Raw genomic sequence first — 18,390 nt, 5'->3', positions numbered from 1 at the left:
GTGGTAAGCCGGTGCGTCAAGCACAGCATTGGGCTCTTAGGTAGGATTGGGCAGTGGATGTCAAAAATGCAGATCTTGTAACTGTGCCAAATAGCTGCTTGAAAGCCCAAGCCTATGCCTGTCTTCTCAGAAGTAAGTGTCTTTAAAGTCAATGGGGCTTACTCTCAGATAAGTGTGGATAGGATTGCAACCTAAGAATGGTGCTATGGTGCCAATAGGAGGCTATACTAAGGGCACCAGCTTCAGGTATTGTGGCTTTGTAGGCAAAGTAGTAAGATGTCATGCATAAAAAAGCTGTTCAGTTTCCTGTTCTTGACTTATGAGAAATATTACAAGAAATATGAGAAATATTACACGACTTTTATTTAGGGATAATAAAAATGATGATGATGATGGTAATGATGATGATGAAATTGAAAGAGATTTCTGAACTGTTTCATGGGACCCACTATCTCAGGGTTCAAACCATGTGACTGAGTGTCCTTTCACCCATTTTAAAGAGGCAAATCCAGATTTACCGTACTGTATCTTTTATTTTACTCCTGGCTGGCGGTCTAATTGCCTCCCCCAACCAGGGGATGCAGCGCATACTCTAGCGCAGTTGCATTAGTGCCAATGGTGGGGGATAGGATTGGGCAGTTTGTCATGTCAATCACCATCATCACGAGCACATTAGCTTGAAGAAACGGACCACCTTTTCTCAGATACAAAACTTTGTGGTTTGTTTTCTGTGAAAATTATAATAATATACAGGTTGAGACTAATTATTCACATGGGTTCCATTCCAAGCACTCCCATGGATAACAAAAAACGCACTATAGCAAATCAATTTAAAAAACAAAAGTTTCTTTGCTCTGGTGATTTAAAAACAGCCTTGTTGACCTTCCTGATGTAAGATAAGAGTCATTAAGAAGACAATCCATCAGCGCTTCACTCAGCCCCTCCCTTCACCAATGCAAAATGATCACCTTTCTTTCATGTGCTGGGGGGAAGGGAGAGAGAAGGATTGATGGATTGTCAGCCAGCTGCCCTCTCACTCTCTCCCATTAAGGAGGCTGTTGTTAAAGGACTGTTCAGTTTTTAAAACTGATTTTAAAGGGATGCATTTTCATCATCTCCAGGGATCAGCACATTCCATCTCATTTGCAGGGGCCATTCCTGCTGAGTCAAATTCGTGTATTAAAAATCCGTGTATAAATAGGCTGGACCTGTAATATTATTCATGCGGGGGACGTTCAGCCTTGCTGGAAGATGTGTGGGCTGTTAACAATAAATAAGAAACAAATGCACATTTATTGCACCATAAGCTAATTGTGCATAAAGGGCCAAAGAAAAGCTTCGTTTAACTAAGGTGATTCCGTGCTAGTGAGGCCTATAGACCAGTGTTTCTCAAACTGTGGGTTGGGACCGCTAGGTGGGTCGTGAGCCAATTTCAGGCGGGTCTCCACTCATTTAAAAATTTTATTTTTAATACATTAAACTTGATGCTTCCATGGTATGTGACTGCATTTAGGGAAAGGTTACAGACCTGTACTTTTTACAAGCTACTCTGTATATGCTTTTAACAATGATAGTCAATAGGACTTACTCCTGGGTAAGTGTGGGTAGGATTGCAGCCTAGGATTACTAAAAATTTTCCTGCTTGATGATGTCACTTCCAGTCATGACACCACTTCCTGTAGGTCCTGACAGATTCTCATTCTAAAAAGTAGGTCAAGCTGCTAAATGTGTGAGAACCACTGCCATAGATATCAACTGACATATGGAAAAAACAGTGCCTTTTTAAAAAGCAGGTTTATTGGAATGCTTTGTAGAAAGACTCTATCTACTGGAATGCCCTAAGCTTTAATGAATGTTCCTGTTTATTGGGGAGTCTTTTTTCTCAAGTGCAATATGTCTTACCTCATTACACCTCAGAGTGAAAGCTCCAATCTGCACCAAATTAAATCTGAATATTGGAGACATCCTACAACGGATGCCGTTCATAGGTCACAATCTTATCAAACAGTTCTCAAAGACACCTCATTCACACGAAGATGGCTCTTTGATAATCTGGAACAGCAGACAGAGAAATGTCCACACCTATGAGGAAGAAAGTCCTGATGTGATGACAGTTGTGAGCTGGTGTTGGATGAGTCATGCTGCTATCCTGGCTCCCCAGCCTTTAAGCAAGATTTATGATCACCGTCACAAAGCTTCATTTGCTATGCAACAATGCTTTGCTTTAACACACACTGTTTGGTCAAATTGACCCAGACAACCACCTAATACGCCACTGATTGGGGAGAATTTCATTAAACCATTCCCACAATGTGTACACATAGAAATCTTAATGACAATGACTGGCCCAGGCACAAACCAGATTATGTGATCGTATAAGGCAACCTAGAAGCATAATTATCTATTCTTACATATATCTGGATGAATAAATCTTTATCCAATTAGGGGAATGCCATATTCCTCCACAAGGCCTATTGGGAAAGTGTTAAGGTCCAGTTTCATTGATAATATGGGCTGTGTGAGAATGAATAGTTTTGCCACTGTGACATGAAGAATGAATGTTTACCTTTAAATGCACCAGTAAATGGGATCGGAAGGTATCATTTTTCTACTCTGGTCCTTATGTCCAGTATCCTAATAATCAGCAGTAAGGAATCCAAAAAGACCAGTAAAGAGAGAAGAAAATACTTCAGTTATTTTATCTCCTTGGTTAAGGAAAGACAATGGATCACTAGATTACAGCTTGGCCACCCTAACACAAGGCTCACAGAAATTCTTGGTTTCAGTTATTGCTTATGTAAAGTGGCACTCTCACATTACAAGATGACTGTAATGGCCAGAAAAACCCTCATTTTGGTGGAGTGGGATCAAAAATTATCTCCATTACATGGCAATCTTTTTCAAATGTTGAACTGTAGATCACTGTTCTGTTTTGCCTGTTCTTTGTGGATGAACGTATTTTTTTATACTACGGTCACATTATGGAGAGGGGAAACAATAATTAAATCTGAACTCCTTATACTACACTCTGATACAGCTATACTGAATACATGGAAATGAAAGGGCAACATGAAATGGGAGGGAGAACTGATAGCATACACACACCAAAGGTATTGACCAAGACCTGGGCTGCAATCCTAACCTCACTTTCCTGGGAATAAGTCCCATTGAACACAATAGGACTTACTTCTGAGTAGACCTGCTTAGGATTATGCCCCAAGTCAGTTAGATGCTGCAAGGTTATGAAGTCTCTGCAGCATTAAAGCGTTCAGACGGTTTTACAGGATCACACAATAAAATGACTACAGCATTCAGGTCTTTTGCCCATTGCTCTTAGACTTCAGAGCATGACTGTCTGATCTATGTGTTAATAATGCAGAACTCTCCGATTCTGAATAGTAAGAAGTATATTTTTAGCACAGCTATCCAGTTAAAATAGGACAGTAACTCTGAGAAGCATATTCGGACATGCATGGGAAAAGGCAAATATAAGAACATACTATGTACAACTGTAAAATGACATTCTTTAATGTTCTTTATTACATACAATTTTGAAAATAGGAGATACAGAATATGTGAATTGGTGCATATATCATTATCATTATATACAGTGTTGGCAATGCACTCAGATGTCAGAAGCAGTGCAGATGTACTATGGATTCCTTCACTATTTGGAGTTGATTTTCAAAGTCCATGCCTGCGGTAATAGCAGGAGGAAGGGGGAATGCTCCAGGATTAACAGTGAAATAAACCATAGCAGATCTGCACTACTTTTGCCATCTCAGGTCCCAATCCTATCCAACTTTCTAGCTCTGATGCAGCCTTGTCAACAGTGTGTGCGCTGCATCCTGTTGGGGGGGGGGGGTTGTTACAAAGACTTCCTCAAGATAAGGGAATGTTTGTTCCCTTTGTATTGGAATCCATGAAGTTCTGGTGAGGAGGTAGATGTGGTGTCAGCAGTGGCCCCTTTAAGGGTAAGGCCTGGGCATCCAGCAGAGTGTGCTGCACAGCTGCAGTCACTTGAAGGCAATGGGGCTCTCAGGCATAAAAGCACCTGATGAAGGGAGAGTTTGGTGTGGGCAGCAGAAGGAGGAGAGCTTGAGGAAGGAGAGGCTGGAGACATGGACTTTGGAGACTGCTGGAACAGACTGCTGGAGACACTGGAGTTTGGTGTGTGGCTGCTGTGCTCAAGACCTGCTGAGGAACAAGGGGCTGCTGTAGTGGAGGGAGGACCTCTGCAGGTTGAACAGGTGAGCTACCCTGGAGGTGGGGTCCAGCAGAACTGCAAGGCAGAACCAGGGTCATTCTTGGGTAAAAAATGGGTGCTAATTAGCTAAATGTGGACATAATTCTCCAGGCAGAGCTTGGATTGGGATTTGGCAGAATACCCTTACCTTGGGGCTGCACTGTGGCTGTATCAGTGCTGGAAAATTGGATAGGATTGGGCCCTCAGTCATTATTGGATTCTGTATCCCTAACTAACAGCCCAATCCTATGGGCCTTTAAGGGCAGTGGAACAACATGACAGCATAAACATCATGACAGTATGTATATTGTGCTGTTACTAGGCTAGTCACAGCTGATGCTACAAAATGGTGGCAACTTCACACCCATGCCATAGAGCCCAGGCTACATTAACTTTGATTAATTGGTAGTGGGGCATGTGCAGAAGGCTGGTAGAGGGTAGGAGAAGTCTTGGGGTGGGGAAAGGGGGGCAGGGGATGTTTCAAAGAAGGGAGAGTGTGGATTCTGTAGTAGTGTGACTTGTACCAGGATTGCATCCCCTTTTTTTGAATTTGCCTCACCACTTCCCTTGCCTTGGACTTCAGGAAAATGACTGACTCTAAGGAGACCCTTACATGATTGGGCAGCTGACTGGGGGATATATAGAGCCAGGATGAGAGCTGAGAGCCAGCTCAGTTCAGTGGTTCAGGAGTTGGACTTAGACCTGCTTCAGACATGAAGCTTCTTGGACCTCACCTACCTCACACAGTTGTTGTGAGAACTAAAGGAGGGGAGAAACCATGTCCACCACCTTGAGCTCCTTGGTGGGAGAGCAGTACAAAAATGTGAAAAGCAAAAAATATTTTTATTTACCTCCTACTAGCTGTCTGATTGCCATCCCCCACTTCCCACTAAAGCAAACATGTGCCTTCTTGGTGTTGCTACATTCTATAGCATGACAGGGGATAGGATTGGGCTGTTATTTTTACATACTATAACTTTTGTTTCAATATATTTATCTGGCATTCCATTTATGTTTATCTACATTTTTTCTTTAAATGTTATGCTTATTGAGTTTATATAAACCACATCCATGATAGGTTACATGTTAATTGGTTCAGTTTCAATACACTTATTTTATATCATTTCACAATAATTTACACAATGCCATTTTTTAATTCGACAAATCAGATGTAACTCCCTTAGCTAAATCACCACCTGCCCTTCTCAACCTCTTAAATACAGCAATTACTGTAAAATTGTAAGTTAATTCTGCCATAGATATAATTATTATTGTCTTTTTTCTGATTATTTTGCATTCCTTTTCCTTTACTGCTATATACCAAATATATGAATTTATACTATTCCCATCAATTTTATATGATTGAAATAGATATGATTTGTGGGAATTCATCTGGAACACATACAAAACAGTACTGCCCATTCATAAATTGTTAGCTTGAACCAAATTCATAGAGGCCAATTTCAGAATCTTCTACAAGTCTTCCCTTGCCCTGCTTGGTACTCTCCACTACACAATCATGCCAAGTGTGGTATCAGAGCTTTCCCACAAAAGGCTTCAGTTTCCAGGGCTTCTCATTATTGTCTCTGAGTATGGTAGAGACTAACAGCCCAATCCTATCCACACTTTCCTGGGAGTAAGCCCCATTGAATCTAATGGGATTTACTTCTGAGTAGACATGCATAGGATTGGGCTGTAAGGTGTCACTAGGATTTGTATCACCTGGTGCGAGAGCTCATTGCCCATGATGGACCTCCTCCCATACCGAATAAATTACAATATCATATGCACAGCCTAAATGCAGTGGCATCACTAGGATTGGTGTAACCCCCATTAACTTTGTATAGTAGAATAAACAAACAGCACAACAAATCAATAACCAACAAAAGTAGCAGTGACCAACTGGATGGCACTCACAAATCTGAGTAAGAGTATGAATATTAGCACTGTTACATGGGAATGAGATCTGATACCTTACTGGATCCCTGCTGTGTCATAACACCTCATTGGCTCTCAGAATAATCAGTCTCATTACTCAGTTTTGAGTTAGGAAAGTCCACTTTTTTACATAAGAAAGTTATGTTTTCCCTTTCTGGTTATTTGTCTATAACTTTTGATAGGACATAGATATTTCAATGTGGGTTGTTTCATTGCATTCTGCATTAAATTACCAATCAAATTATATACAATATGATGGTGGTATTCAAAAATACCATAATTTTTACAACTTTGGCCAGTAGTGATGACACCTTCCCAAGGGTATCACCCAGTGCAGTCTGTACCCCACTGCACCCTCTAGTGATGCCACTGGGTAGAGAAGGGGAAAAACCCAAATGAGAGTTCATGAACCAGCCCTTACTCTAAGGAATTTCAAATACATTTAGCCATTGTTAAGAATCAGATGTCAGGTTATGTAAAATGTCCATTATTAATTTCACTGAATACAGTATTAGAAAATATCTATTTCAGAGTAGTCCCACTGGTGACTTTTCACTGAAGTGGATACTGATATTGCAACAGCAGTGATCTCATCTGATCTTGGAAGCTAAGCAGGGTCAGGCCTGGTTAGTACTTGGATGGGAGACGGCCTGGGAATACCAGGTGCTGTAGGCTTATACCATAGTCTTTTGAGACTGAAGGTTGCCAACCATTAAGTGATCTAGTTGCTGTAACCAAGCTTCAGCACTGAGCTGGTAGTGATGACCTGAACAGCAAACACTCTGAAACCTTAATGGTGAGTTATGTTTGCCTTGCTTTTTAATAAAATCATAAGACTACAAGAAAGCAGATGGTCATCATGGCCAACCTTCCGCCTCAAGGCAGAATGCTCATAATCATCCCCTTGTTTCAATTAATGCATGTAAACCAGGCTATACTTGCACAAACAGAAAGAAACCACTATACTGCAACTATGTGATTCAATAATGTGAATAAGCAAAATCACTAGAAGGTATCTAGCAGTTTCCTTTTCAAGATGATGATCTTAAAGGAGTATGACAACTGTTTAGCAGGATGGTGAACATGAAATCAAAACATTGACAGCTACTATGTCTTCATGCAGGTGCATATCTGGTTTGCAACCTTGTTTTTTATTGTATAGCGGGCATCTTGGCCCCTTCAAGTGCCCCCCTCAGACAAGTAGTTTACTTCCCCCCCCCTCCTTCAGTGGATCAGTTCCCATCAGTGAGTACTTTCCACACACTGAGGATAATTTTCTTTTTCATCAAAATCTGTCTGTCTCTGTCTGTCAGTCTGTCCAAAGACTGTTCCCCATTGGCTCAGTTCTAGGCATATTGTGGATCTCTACTATAAGTGTCCCTGTTATACATTTTCCCACAGCCCTCAACTTTGTGAGGAACTAGACATAAAAATTCCCCACGCTTCTATGTTTTGCTTGCTGTTGCCCTGCTTGCATGTCTTCTTGGTCCTCCAAACTCAAAGGGACATCCCTAATATTTAGAATATGTCATTGCTGGACCTGTATGCTCTTCTAGTTCCTCGTCCCCACACTTCCATTGGAGGCCCTATCTAGTCATAATGCCTATTAGCCCACTAGCCATTAGACCTAGCTGCCCTTAACTTAAATAAGCTCCTTTCCAAGTGGTCTACACAATTGGCTATCATCACACCTTGCGGCAGTAGGGACTATAAATTAATTTTGCATCATGTGAACTCGCACTTGCTTTTGCCTTGCCTGAGTCTACTGCCAGTCAGTTTCCCTAGGGGACTCCAAGTTCCCTAAATACAAAAGAGAAAGAAACCTCATCTCTGTACACTTTCCTTAGGTACAATCCTTTAAGCCACTGTCAACTTCACCCTCAGGATATGGGTAGCCCAATTCAGTATCCAGTGGACCTGTCAGGATTGCCAGAGGCCACCTCTGTGGAAGAGACTTTTGTCCCCTTCCCTGAGTAAGGGCACAGGGGCTGCAATGGGTCTCCTCCAGTCTGTGCTGGCTATTTTGCTGGTGCAGACTGGAGGAGTTTGGTATCAGGCTTTTTGACCCAACATAGAGCATAGGATCCGGCAGAGCAGGGCTCCACCAGTCCACACCCTCGTGCCCCAGTTCCTCCCCCTTCTGCGCTCTCCCCCGCCCACCTCTTGTCCTGGAACGTCTCCCCTCTTGTCCAGAAACCCCACACCACTGCTTGGTGATGCACCTTACCGCAGGTGCTCCCCAGGCATTGGCCTCCTGGTGCTAGGCCCAGCACCAACTAGCTCTCCCAGTGCTGTAAAATGCTTTATAGCATGGCACCAGCTCCGGCGCTCAGTGCCAGCACTGGGATAATATAGCATTGGGCCCTGAATGGGGAAAGAACCTTTTTTTCTTGATTTGGGGCATTTCCCCTTTATGTCCCCTCCTTGCTGATGGGCTCGTGCATCTCACTAGGGCCTCCTCCAACCAAAATCTTGGTTTTGTTTTAAAATCTTCAAACTGGATAGTTGGCAACTATATCTCTATTGTACTTTTAATCTTCAAAAAGCTTCCCATTTGCCTCTAAAGCCTCACATTTAGCATGCTTGTTACCTTCCACTTTATCACAACACAAGAATACTGTAGCCTGAAAGGTGTTTAAATGAGTTGATTGGACTCCCCTGCTCTTCCACTCATTGGTGCTCATTGGGGAAGTGGTAATTGTGAACAGACCAAGAGAAATGCAACCATTATTCCAAAGCAATTAATATAGAAAGCAAGGGGCTTATCTTGTTTACATGGCATGGCTGTGCCAAACTTGTCTCTTTTTGGACAGAGACTCCTTCAAGCATTGGAGCCTACTGAGCAGAACTTGAAAATTCTATTTTTTTCAAATTTATTTTTTCTTATCTATACTGATGAGCTTAGGACATATTAAAATGAGAATATTTCATATTATGTATTAAAAGAAAACAAAACCTTGATAACCAGGCTACTGCTCTATCAGTCACATTTTCAGCCTTGTCCTGCGCATGTCTATTCAGAAGTAAGTCCCATTGTCGTCAATGGGGCTTGCTCCCAGGTAAGTGTGGATAGGAATGCTGCCAGAGAGCCCAGTCCTATGCATGCCTTTAAGGTGTCTGGTGTGTTAAGCCAGAAGCTCTACATACAACACATAACTGAGTGTGCAATTCAATTCACAGCAGAAAGGTGAGATATTTGCAACCCTTTTTACTCAGAAGCAGACCCACTGCTTTCCATGGGTGTTATTCTTAAATAGTGGTGCATTGAATTGTAGCCTGTGACTTTGTTTCAAATGGAAAGGAGGATCCCATCCTGGTGTGGAAAAAAAAGACCTGCTTTGCAAGCATTTGCAAAGCAGAACCAGGCTGCAGCAGCATTTGCAAAAGGGAACTAAGGAAGGAGAACAAAAGGTTAACTTTGGCTGGAATTTCCCAAAGTTGCTGTGTGAAGGAAAGTGAAGTTGCTGTAGAAACAAATGATCTTTGCATTGCTTCTAATGAGCAGTGCATGCCTGCTGCTTGAGAAAGAAACATTTCAGAGTTGAAAAACTCTGCCCTCTGATTGACCTGGAGATAAGGCAAAGTGGTGATTGGAGCTTGATTACTTGGCAAAAATTTTAGTACTATAGGTGAGTATCTATGGTAAGTCCTATTCTGTTCAATGGGGCTTACTCTCAGGAAAGTGTGGATAAGATAGCAGCCTGAGAGACAGCAATTTTATTTGAAATTTGCCCCCATTTTCATAGGCAGTTCCAGATAGGCTGCCCCCTGGTAGGTGTGAGGGCAGGGTGACCAGATGTTATAACCACAAAAGAGGACAAGGCACCCTAAAATGTAGGGCATCCAAGAAAAATGTAGGACATGACAAAATAAAAGCTGAAAACACTTGTACAGGTGTAAGCCACTTAATGACGGGGATACGTTCTCTGATCCCTGTTATGCGATTAGGTTGTTAAGCAAACATTCAGCCCAATCTAGTGCCTTTGTTGCATCAACAGACACCCCCTGCCAGACACTAGCTGGCTGCACAGGCTACTGGAGAGAGATTGCCTCTTCTTTGCATTAAGAGCCTCTTTGTGTAAATAGACACACTGCTGCAGTCTATGGGACCTGATTCCCTCATCAGGAGCCTCTTTGTTGTGCTTTGACCACTGTCATACATGCGTTCTGTCCTTAAGTGGAAGGTTGTTAAACGTTGCACTCCTGTAAACAGATCCTGATTTTATGTGGTTAATTTACTATATTACTTATTATTAAATTTAAAACTATATTACAGATCATTTGTTAAGTCCACATCTAATTTGTTAATTCCAAGAAGGATGTGCACTGCCTGCTCCCAAGGAAAAGGAGGACCTTGAAGCTCCCAGGGACAGGTCCTGGGAGAAGAGGACCCGGTCTGGTCACCTGCGTGAGGGCAGCCACCAAGCCGGGGAAGGGAGGGAAAGCGATGCGAGCAGAGAGAAACTTGGCCACGGGGATGAATGGGAAGGAAGGAAGGGGGGAGGGTCAGACGGACGGACAGACAAGGAGGGAGGATCCCGGGCTGCGGGTGAGGCTTTGAAAGTCAGCCTCCCAGCCACTGCAGCAGAGCCCTGAACCGGAGAGAAAGAGCCACAGACGCAGATGCACCCTGGAGAGGGCGGCGGCGGCGGCCCCGGAGAGCTTTGTGTGCGCGCGCGCGCGGCTGCCGGAGGAGGCGGCTTCACGAGTTGCTTCTCGGCGAGAGAGAGCCAGCCCGGAGCTCCGTCCTCCTCCCTCCGCCCCTTCCTATTCAGCGGCCGCTGGCCGGAGCTCTCCGCAGCAGTCGTTTGCGCCCGCCGGGCAGGGGTGGCTTTTGGAGAGGGCGTCGCGCGCGCCCTCGGAGCCTCCCCCGAGTGACGGGCGGACCAGGCGGGCAAGGGAGGCAGGCCGGCCGGCCGGCCAGCCCGACGGAGCGGGCGCGGAGACCGGAGGGAGCCGGAGAGGACGCTGGCGCTGCCTGGGGGCGCCGCAGAGACAGCCGCGGGGCGCGTTGGAGAGGGCCGGGCTGGAGCGCTTCGCCTTTGCTGGTGAGGACGAGCGGAGGGGGGGAGGGGAAATGGCGGTGCGGCGGCGGGGGCTCCGTGCAGGGAGAGAGCCTGGCGGCGGGGGGGGGGAGGAGGAGGATGCATGGAGCAGCCCTGCGCTGAGGCGGCGGGGAACAATACCGCGGGTTAGCCCGCAGGAGCAGGGGATGGTTTCCGGCGGCGGCAGCCCCCTCCCCACCGAGCTTTTAAGTTGGCGTGGCCATTATCGGGGGAGGGGGCGCAGCGCAGCGCAGCGGGCAAAGTTTGCGCTGTCCTCCTTGCGCGCCGCGCTCCTGAGGCCGGGCAGCGCTCCCCGCGCGCCCGCTCCCTCCTCCTGCCTGCTGCTCCCTGGAGCGACCGAGGGAGCCCCCAGTGTGTGGGTGCGCGCGAGCTGCAGCTCTCCTCCCCCTGCGGGGTTTGGGGAGGGAAGAGGACCCCGGAGTGGTCGCGCCTCTCCCTCCCTCCCTCGCCTTGAAGTCTCCTCTCATCTGCGAGCTGCCAGCTCCTCTGCTGCGCCAGGCAGGGCTTAGGCCGTGCCTGCTCTCCGCCTGCGCTCACCTCCGGTGATGCCTTCGCTTCCCCCTCATCTCCAAGCAGGCAGGCAGGCCAGACCTCAGTGCCCCCCCCCCCCGCCTCCGCTTGGCTGTCACAGACTCCCGTTCCATCTCCATCCTCCATTCAAGGCACCTTCTCATCATTTTGTTTCATAATGTGACCCCCCCCACACACTTCCACAGGCATCTCTTTCCAGCCAAAGGTCTGTATTTCAAGCCCCCCCCATCTCACCCCCTGGGGGACTTTCTTGTCCTCAGAAATGCCAACGCTGGAGTCCATTTTTCTGCCTTTCAAGTGAACATGACTTGAGGAGAATAAAACCTTATGGAAAAATGGGGCTGTAGTGACAGATGGACAACCCTCCTCGCCCCTGCAAGACCTGAGTGACACAAATTGTGTTTCTGGGGTTGCATTTTTTAAAAACAGATCCTAGCACAGCAAATTAAGGTTAATACATCGACCTAAGACTTCTTGTTCTAAAATGCAGTATTTGCAAGCAGGTCAGTGTAATGCCCAGCAACATGCTACTTCACACGTTCAGTTTGCCAAGCAAACTTTGCAAATTTAGTTTTTGCGTCTGGATCATCACTCACTCATTTAATGGTACCGGAATGCTTTATTTGGCTGGTAACAAGCGAACCAGTTAGAACTGTGACTGGCTTGGCAGCTTATGTTATCTATAATAAATTGCAGAATTGATAGGAAAAGATTGAGAGTCCCACGTAACAAATTTCAGAGAGAAATGGTTGCTTTCTAAAGGTAGACATTACTTCTTTAGCTTTTGGATAAAGCAGTCTCACAACAGCAAATCTGAATGTGTCTCTGTCTAAACTTTATTGGACTGCGCTTCTATGTGGCATTAATATGGCTTAAGGCAAAAGAAAGTTTCTGATACTAAGTGTGTGTAGTGCACTGAGTAAAAAGATATCTAATGGAAAATGTTGATGATTAATATTGTTTTAAGGCTACAAAACCTTTGCTGTTCCATGGGTGACTCTTTACAACTTCTGAAAATTTGCCTGGTGTTTCTCTTTGTGTGTTTCTATGAGTATGTCTTGGTTTGTTGATGTTTCAGAGATAATTGTTCAGCAAACTGAGAATTTATTGATAGTGAGGGTGTGGTGGGGGTTTGTATTATCTCCTACTGATAGTTCTCAGAGAAGCGGCAGTCTACCTTGTGTCCAGTAATCTCTTTGGTGTCTTCCTGGTGCTGTCTACTCCCTGATCACTAAAGAGGTACATGCATGATTTGCATGTTTGATCTGAAGAGAAATCTTGTGATACCCATCTTTTCAGGCATTATTTTGCCCCTCCCCCTTGATATTTCTTCAAAAACATTTTAAACAATTAAATTGTGTGATTGCATACATTTAGCAAGTCATCTTGTTTACTTCATCTGCTAATTTATTTTAGCAGAAGCTAAACCTGGCTATCTCATAATCTTGACTCAGGCTTCTCCTTCTTCCATCCTTCCCTCAAACTGGAACAGATTTGTTGGAGTTTGTGATTGTGTTATTGCATACATTGTTATCATGGATTAAGTGCCTAAAAGTCATTATTTAGTTATAAAGCTTCTGAACCTGTAATTTTCAGAAGATGGAGATATGAATGGGAGAACTGCTAAGGCTTATTTCAAGGCAGCGGAAGACTAAAATGAAACGCAGCAAAACAGTTGGGGTTTTTATCTGATCAGATTCAAAGATAAGAATCTCAAGAGGTTTTTGGGGGTGGTGGAGGATAGAATACTCCTGCGAATTTTTCTGTGCTGGAAGCTTTAAATCCCCATGAGGGCCCATGACTTAAGGGTCAGTTATAAATGTTAAATAATAGATGTTTTATGCACACAATTTGCTTTCGCTGTCAACCTCGGGTACCTGTTACACAGAGTTAGAAAACCTTTACATGAGGAACAATTATGAGCCTAGAAAATGTAGTGTGTGCATTGGACTAAGCATATTATGCGAGCATAGTTATTGTAGCCATCCCATTTTTTAAATATTGAAATTCTAGGCAGGAGCTCTTACCCTTTCCTTATATCAGTATGAAAAACTCAACATGAGGGATGAGCTTCTGCGGCATGTTATTTGGACTGTGTAGTGTGTATATCTTAGAATGGTAGATGTTGTTTATACAGTTAGAATTTCTCAACCACTTCTAAATCACGGCAAGTGTCACCAAAAGCTTTGGTGGATGAGTTTTTCAGGAAATGTGCAAAGAATTATGCTTTGTTTCTTTTCTCACTTAATGATCTTAACAAATAGCGATTATCAGAATTTCAGGCTAGATGAAAATATATGGGTAAACTACTCATGACTATAACCAAATATGTACTAGTGTAACACTCCACTGGGTTTCCATATAGCAGTGGTTCTGTATAGATTTTAGAAAAATGGTTTTTCAAACTGTTTTGTAGAATGCTCCGGTTCTTTGGAAAATTATTGGGGATTGAATCAGAAGAACAGTGAAATTGTGGACAGATTTACCTGAAAAATGTTATCCATTATTTTTTCTTGGTGATAATCAGTTACAGGAAGCTGTTGGTTCATTCTTGTGTAAACTTTTCATTCACATGAAATATAGCAAGACCCAAGTGTCAAGCCAGCACTCTGGAGCACTTGCCAAAATTATCTGCAGCATGTAGGGGGGCTGTGCAGACCTTCAGGGAGTTTTTTGACTTATCAGTGTGATAAAGGTAGTCTGAAGTGAAAAAGTTTAAAGAGCACTAAAGTTATTTAAAGATCATTCCCATTGACTTTTATCATGAGAACAGAATATGATGGAAGAAAAAAAAACAAAAGAAACTTAATCAGGCTTGCTTCTTACAGGTCAGGTAATCGGCTTCTCAAAACTATATTCATTTACTGTGCCAGCTATTTAACTTAAAACTAGTATAGACTAGTGTAGTGTAGTGTAGTGTAGTGTAGTGTGGAAGGGATTGTCACTCCCGAATTGGCCTTTTCAGCCACACTAGACGCTGTGCCAGAACCACCATCCAGAGCGCGATACCATAGTCTTCCGAGACTGAAGGTTGCCAACAACCAGTGTAGACAACTTGGCAAGTCAGAACGTTACCAGTTCAAATCTCACCTTAGCTGTATATTCATGATTAGCTTTAGGCAACACCTTCTCTCAACTTCTGTCTCCTACTTGCAATATGGTAATAGTATTAATCTACCTTATAGAATTGTTGTAAAGACTACAGAGAGATTGTATGGGAACCACTTTGAAAATTTTAATGCTGTATAGATGCTTAATACTGATAGTGATTTTCACACTGAATTTGGAGGTAAAGTGAGCTGTGAGGGCAGGAACATATTGCTTTGATGAACACCATACCTTTAGTCCAAAACAATATGTACTGGGGATGCTTGAAGTCATTTGCCTTTGTTTGTATGACTGTAGCCTATTACAGCAATGTACATTTCTGATGGAATTCAGTTTCATCAGTATGACTTTGAAAAGGACAGTGCGTTCTTCATTTTTAATTTTATTTCTTCAGGTCTGTTAGCATGTCTTGAAATGGTGCAAAAAAAAAAAAGGACCAATCTATTTAGAAATAACTTGGATGAAACTAGAAATGGCATTCTTTTTCCAAGCAATATTCCTAAAATATTAGCTGTTATATGTCAGGGAAGGTAGAATAATCTAATCATTTTGGATGTATTTCATTTGAGAACCTGCAGTGTAGTATAGGGATATATATTAATTTTTAAGCTAGTTTGAAATGATTACATAAGGAAGGAAAGAAACACACAGATGGAGATTAATTTTTCACAAAATATCTACTGAAGACTTGTAATTTACCTTGGCAGAAATTATTCCTCATTGATTCAGGAAATAGGAACTACATTTTCTAGAAAATGCTTTTTTACCACTGTTGCTATTGGGTTTATTGCATAGATTTTTGTTTTATAGATTTATTAGCTTTTAGATGGCTTTGAAAAAGGATTAGTCAAATTCATGTGTAATAGCTTTATCATTGACTCTCATCCATGACAGTTTAAGATATTCTCCATATTCAAAGACAGGGTCTTCCTTATTATCAGTGGCTTGTGAATAAACAACATGGAAAGTTGTTGCCTGGTTGTAGATTTCACAAAGATTAATCACTTTTAGAAACAGAACAAGTGGGGACTTGTGGACTTCACTCATTTTCTTTCTTCTACAAAAACCTTTTCTGTTCTAGTGATTATAAAGATAACATATTCTGTCTTCATATATGCTAAATGGCATTTTCATTCAGGTTGTTGATAAAATCAGGTTTCTTTAAAAAAGAAAAAAGGTTTACTTCCATATTTGAGCCCTTTAGCGCTACTGAGGTATTTCTTTTCAGCTGGCTGCAAGCAGAATTAAAATGAAGATTACACATATCACTTTGATAAAGTGCTATATTATGTAGCAGCATCCTTCCTCATGGCCATGATAATGGCCTGTAATATTTTCAGCCCAATCCTCCAACCTTCCAGTACTGATGCAACTGCAATGCAGCCTGGAGATAAGGGAACAAATACTCCCTTATCTTGAGGAGGCCTGTGACCCCCACCCCCAAGGATGTAGTGCATGCCCTATTGATTCGGCTGTATTGGTGCTGAAAAGTTAGCCAGGCTTGGGCTGTAGGGCACCTGTATGTCCTATTGGAGGACCTTGGCAGCTTAGGGCGCAATCCTAACTCCTTATGTCAGTGCTTTCCAGCACTGGCATAGCGGTGCCAATGGGACATGTGTTGCATCCTGCAGTTGGGTGTCACTCACGGAGGCCTCCTCAAAGTAAGGGAATGTTTGTTCTCTTACCTCAGAGCTGCATTGCCCTTACGTCAGTGCTGGAAAGCACTGACATAAGGGGTTAGGATTGTGCCCTTAATGTAAGTTTTTTTTCCTTTTAGGATCAGCTTCTTTTATTGCTTCCTATTGTTCCTGGATGGGCAGTCAGTATATCAGCTGCCAATATATCAGCTCTTGCATAGCCTCTCTGAGCCCAATACTATCCAACTTTTCAGTGCTGATGCACCCACAGTGCAGCCCTAAGGTAAGGGAATAAACATTCCATAAGAACATAAGAACAGCCCCGCTGGATCAGGCCTTAGGCCCATCTAGTCCAGCTTCCTGTATCTTACAGCTGCCCACCAAATGCCTCAGGGAGCGCACAAGACAATAATAATAACTTTATTTAACAATAAATAAAGACAACAAGAGACCTACATCCTGGTGCTCTCCCTTGCATCTGGCATTCTGACATAGCCCATTTCTAAAATCAGGAGGTTGCACATACCCGTTATGGCTTGTAACCCGTAATGGCTTGCCTTTAAAACCCTTTTTAAAGGCATCTAGGCCAGATGCCATCACCACATGCTGTGGCAAGGAGTTCCCTTACTTTGAGGAAGCCTCTGTGACTACCCCTCCACCACAGGATGCAGCATATGCCCTGTTGACACAGTGGCCACTTTCACAGCTGGAAAGCTGGATAGGAGTGGACCCTCAGTGCCCCAGTGTCAGTTTTTATTTTCAAAGGTAAAGCTTTAATTACCAATTTCCTTTCACCTTTTTGCATATGTTTTTAAACATACATATATGTATATGTTAAGATTTAATATATGTTAAGATTTCAGCCTAAACGAAGGATGTAAAAAAGTGAGAGGAAATAGTAATATAAGCCCCTCTCCTGATGAGAATAGTAACTAGCATTGAGGCAATTCAGAGAAGCTATTGTCTCAGGACTTGATTTGGGGAAAGGACAGAGCATCAAGCAGCAGCAGCAGCAGGCGTTACTTCATAACTTTTAGTAAAAATGAGCAGCTGCATCCTCGGAAATCTAGAGTTTAATTGTTCCATCTATCTTTCCATCTCATATGTGGAAGCATGTAGAATTGCCCTTGTTCCAAGACAGGCTCCCCCCCCCCCACTATTATACATATGTGCACGCATATCTGTTTACTGCATGCTTGTCAACCCATCAGTTTAAATGGTCTGTCCTGGAATCAGTAGTGTGATTGTCCTGTATTGCTCTCCCTGCAGTCAGTGCTGAGTGCTTGTGGAAGCTTGTGTGGTTTGATTTGCTGTGGTGTGTGTTATATTTTGATCCATGGGATATTAGTGTGTGCCTTAGCCGTTGCCAATACTGCCTCCTTTCCGGCCCTGATCCTCCATCCTCCCTGTCCTATCTCTTCCCCATTCCTTCCCTCCCCACTGCATTCTGGTCCTTCCCTGCCTCCTGTACTAACCAGTGTTGGCAGGCACCCTGTTCCACTGGTGAGTAGACCTAAACCCCCCCCCACCGCGATGGTGTCCAGGCCACTCTGAATGACTCATCACCTTTTGCAACAGTCATTACACTGCTGAAATGAGCATTCTGGTGGCACAAGGCTCAGCTAGGATCAGGTTGTTAGTTTCCTAACAAAACTGCTATTTGAAAACACGCATACATCATATTTATTTTGTCTTAATAAGAAACTGCAAAGAGTGGGCATGATCTTACTGAGCGCTATTACGTTCCACTACAAGATAGTTACAGCCCAATTCTAACTAACTTTCCAGTGCCAGTGCAATTGCAGTGCAGTTCAGAGGTAAGGGAACAAACATTCCTTTACTTTTGGGAGACCTCTGTGCCTAC

General features: G+C 43.4%; 1 protein-coding gene across 1 annotated transcript in view; it reads left to right on the top strand.

Annotated features, from left to right (window-relative positions):
- The first annotated feature begins 10,867 nt into the window (after positions 1-10,867).
- Positions 10,868-18,390, top strand: part of NRIP1 (nuclear receptor interacting protein 1) — a 95,942-nt gene continuing 88,419 nt past the window's right edge. Inside the window, exon 1 of the mRNA XM_066621003.1 lies at positions 10,868-11,232. The gene's annotated coding sequence lies outside the window, so the exon portion shown is untranslated. The remainder of the gene's footprint in view (positions 11,233-18,390) is intronic.

This window comes from Tiliqua scincoides, chromosome 3, assembly GCF_035046505.1.
Source record: "Tiliqua scincoides isolate rTilSci1 chromosome 3, rTilSci1.hap2, whole genome shotgun sequence".
In the NCBI taxonomy this organism is placed as follows: domain Eukaryota; kingdom Metazoa; phylum Chordata; class Lepidosauria; order Squamata; family Scincidae; genus Tiliqua; species Tiliqua scincoides.
This window is presented reverse-complemented; position numbering and strand designations above follow the sequence as displayed.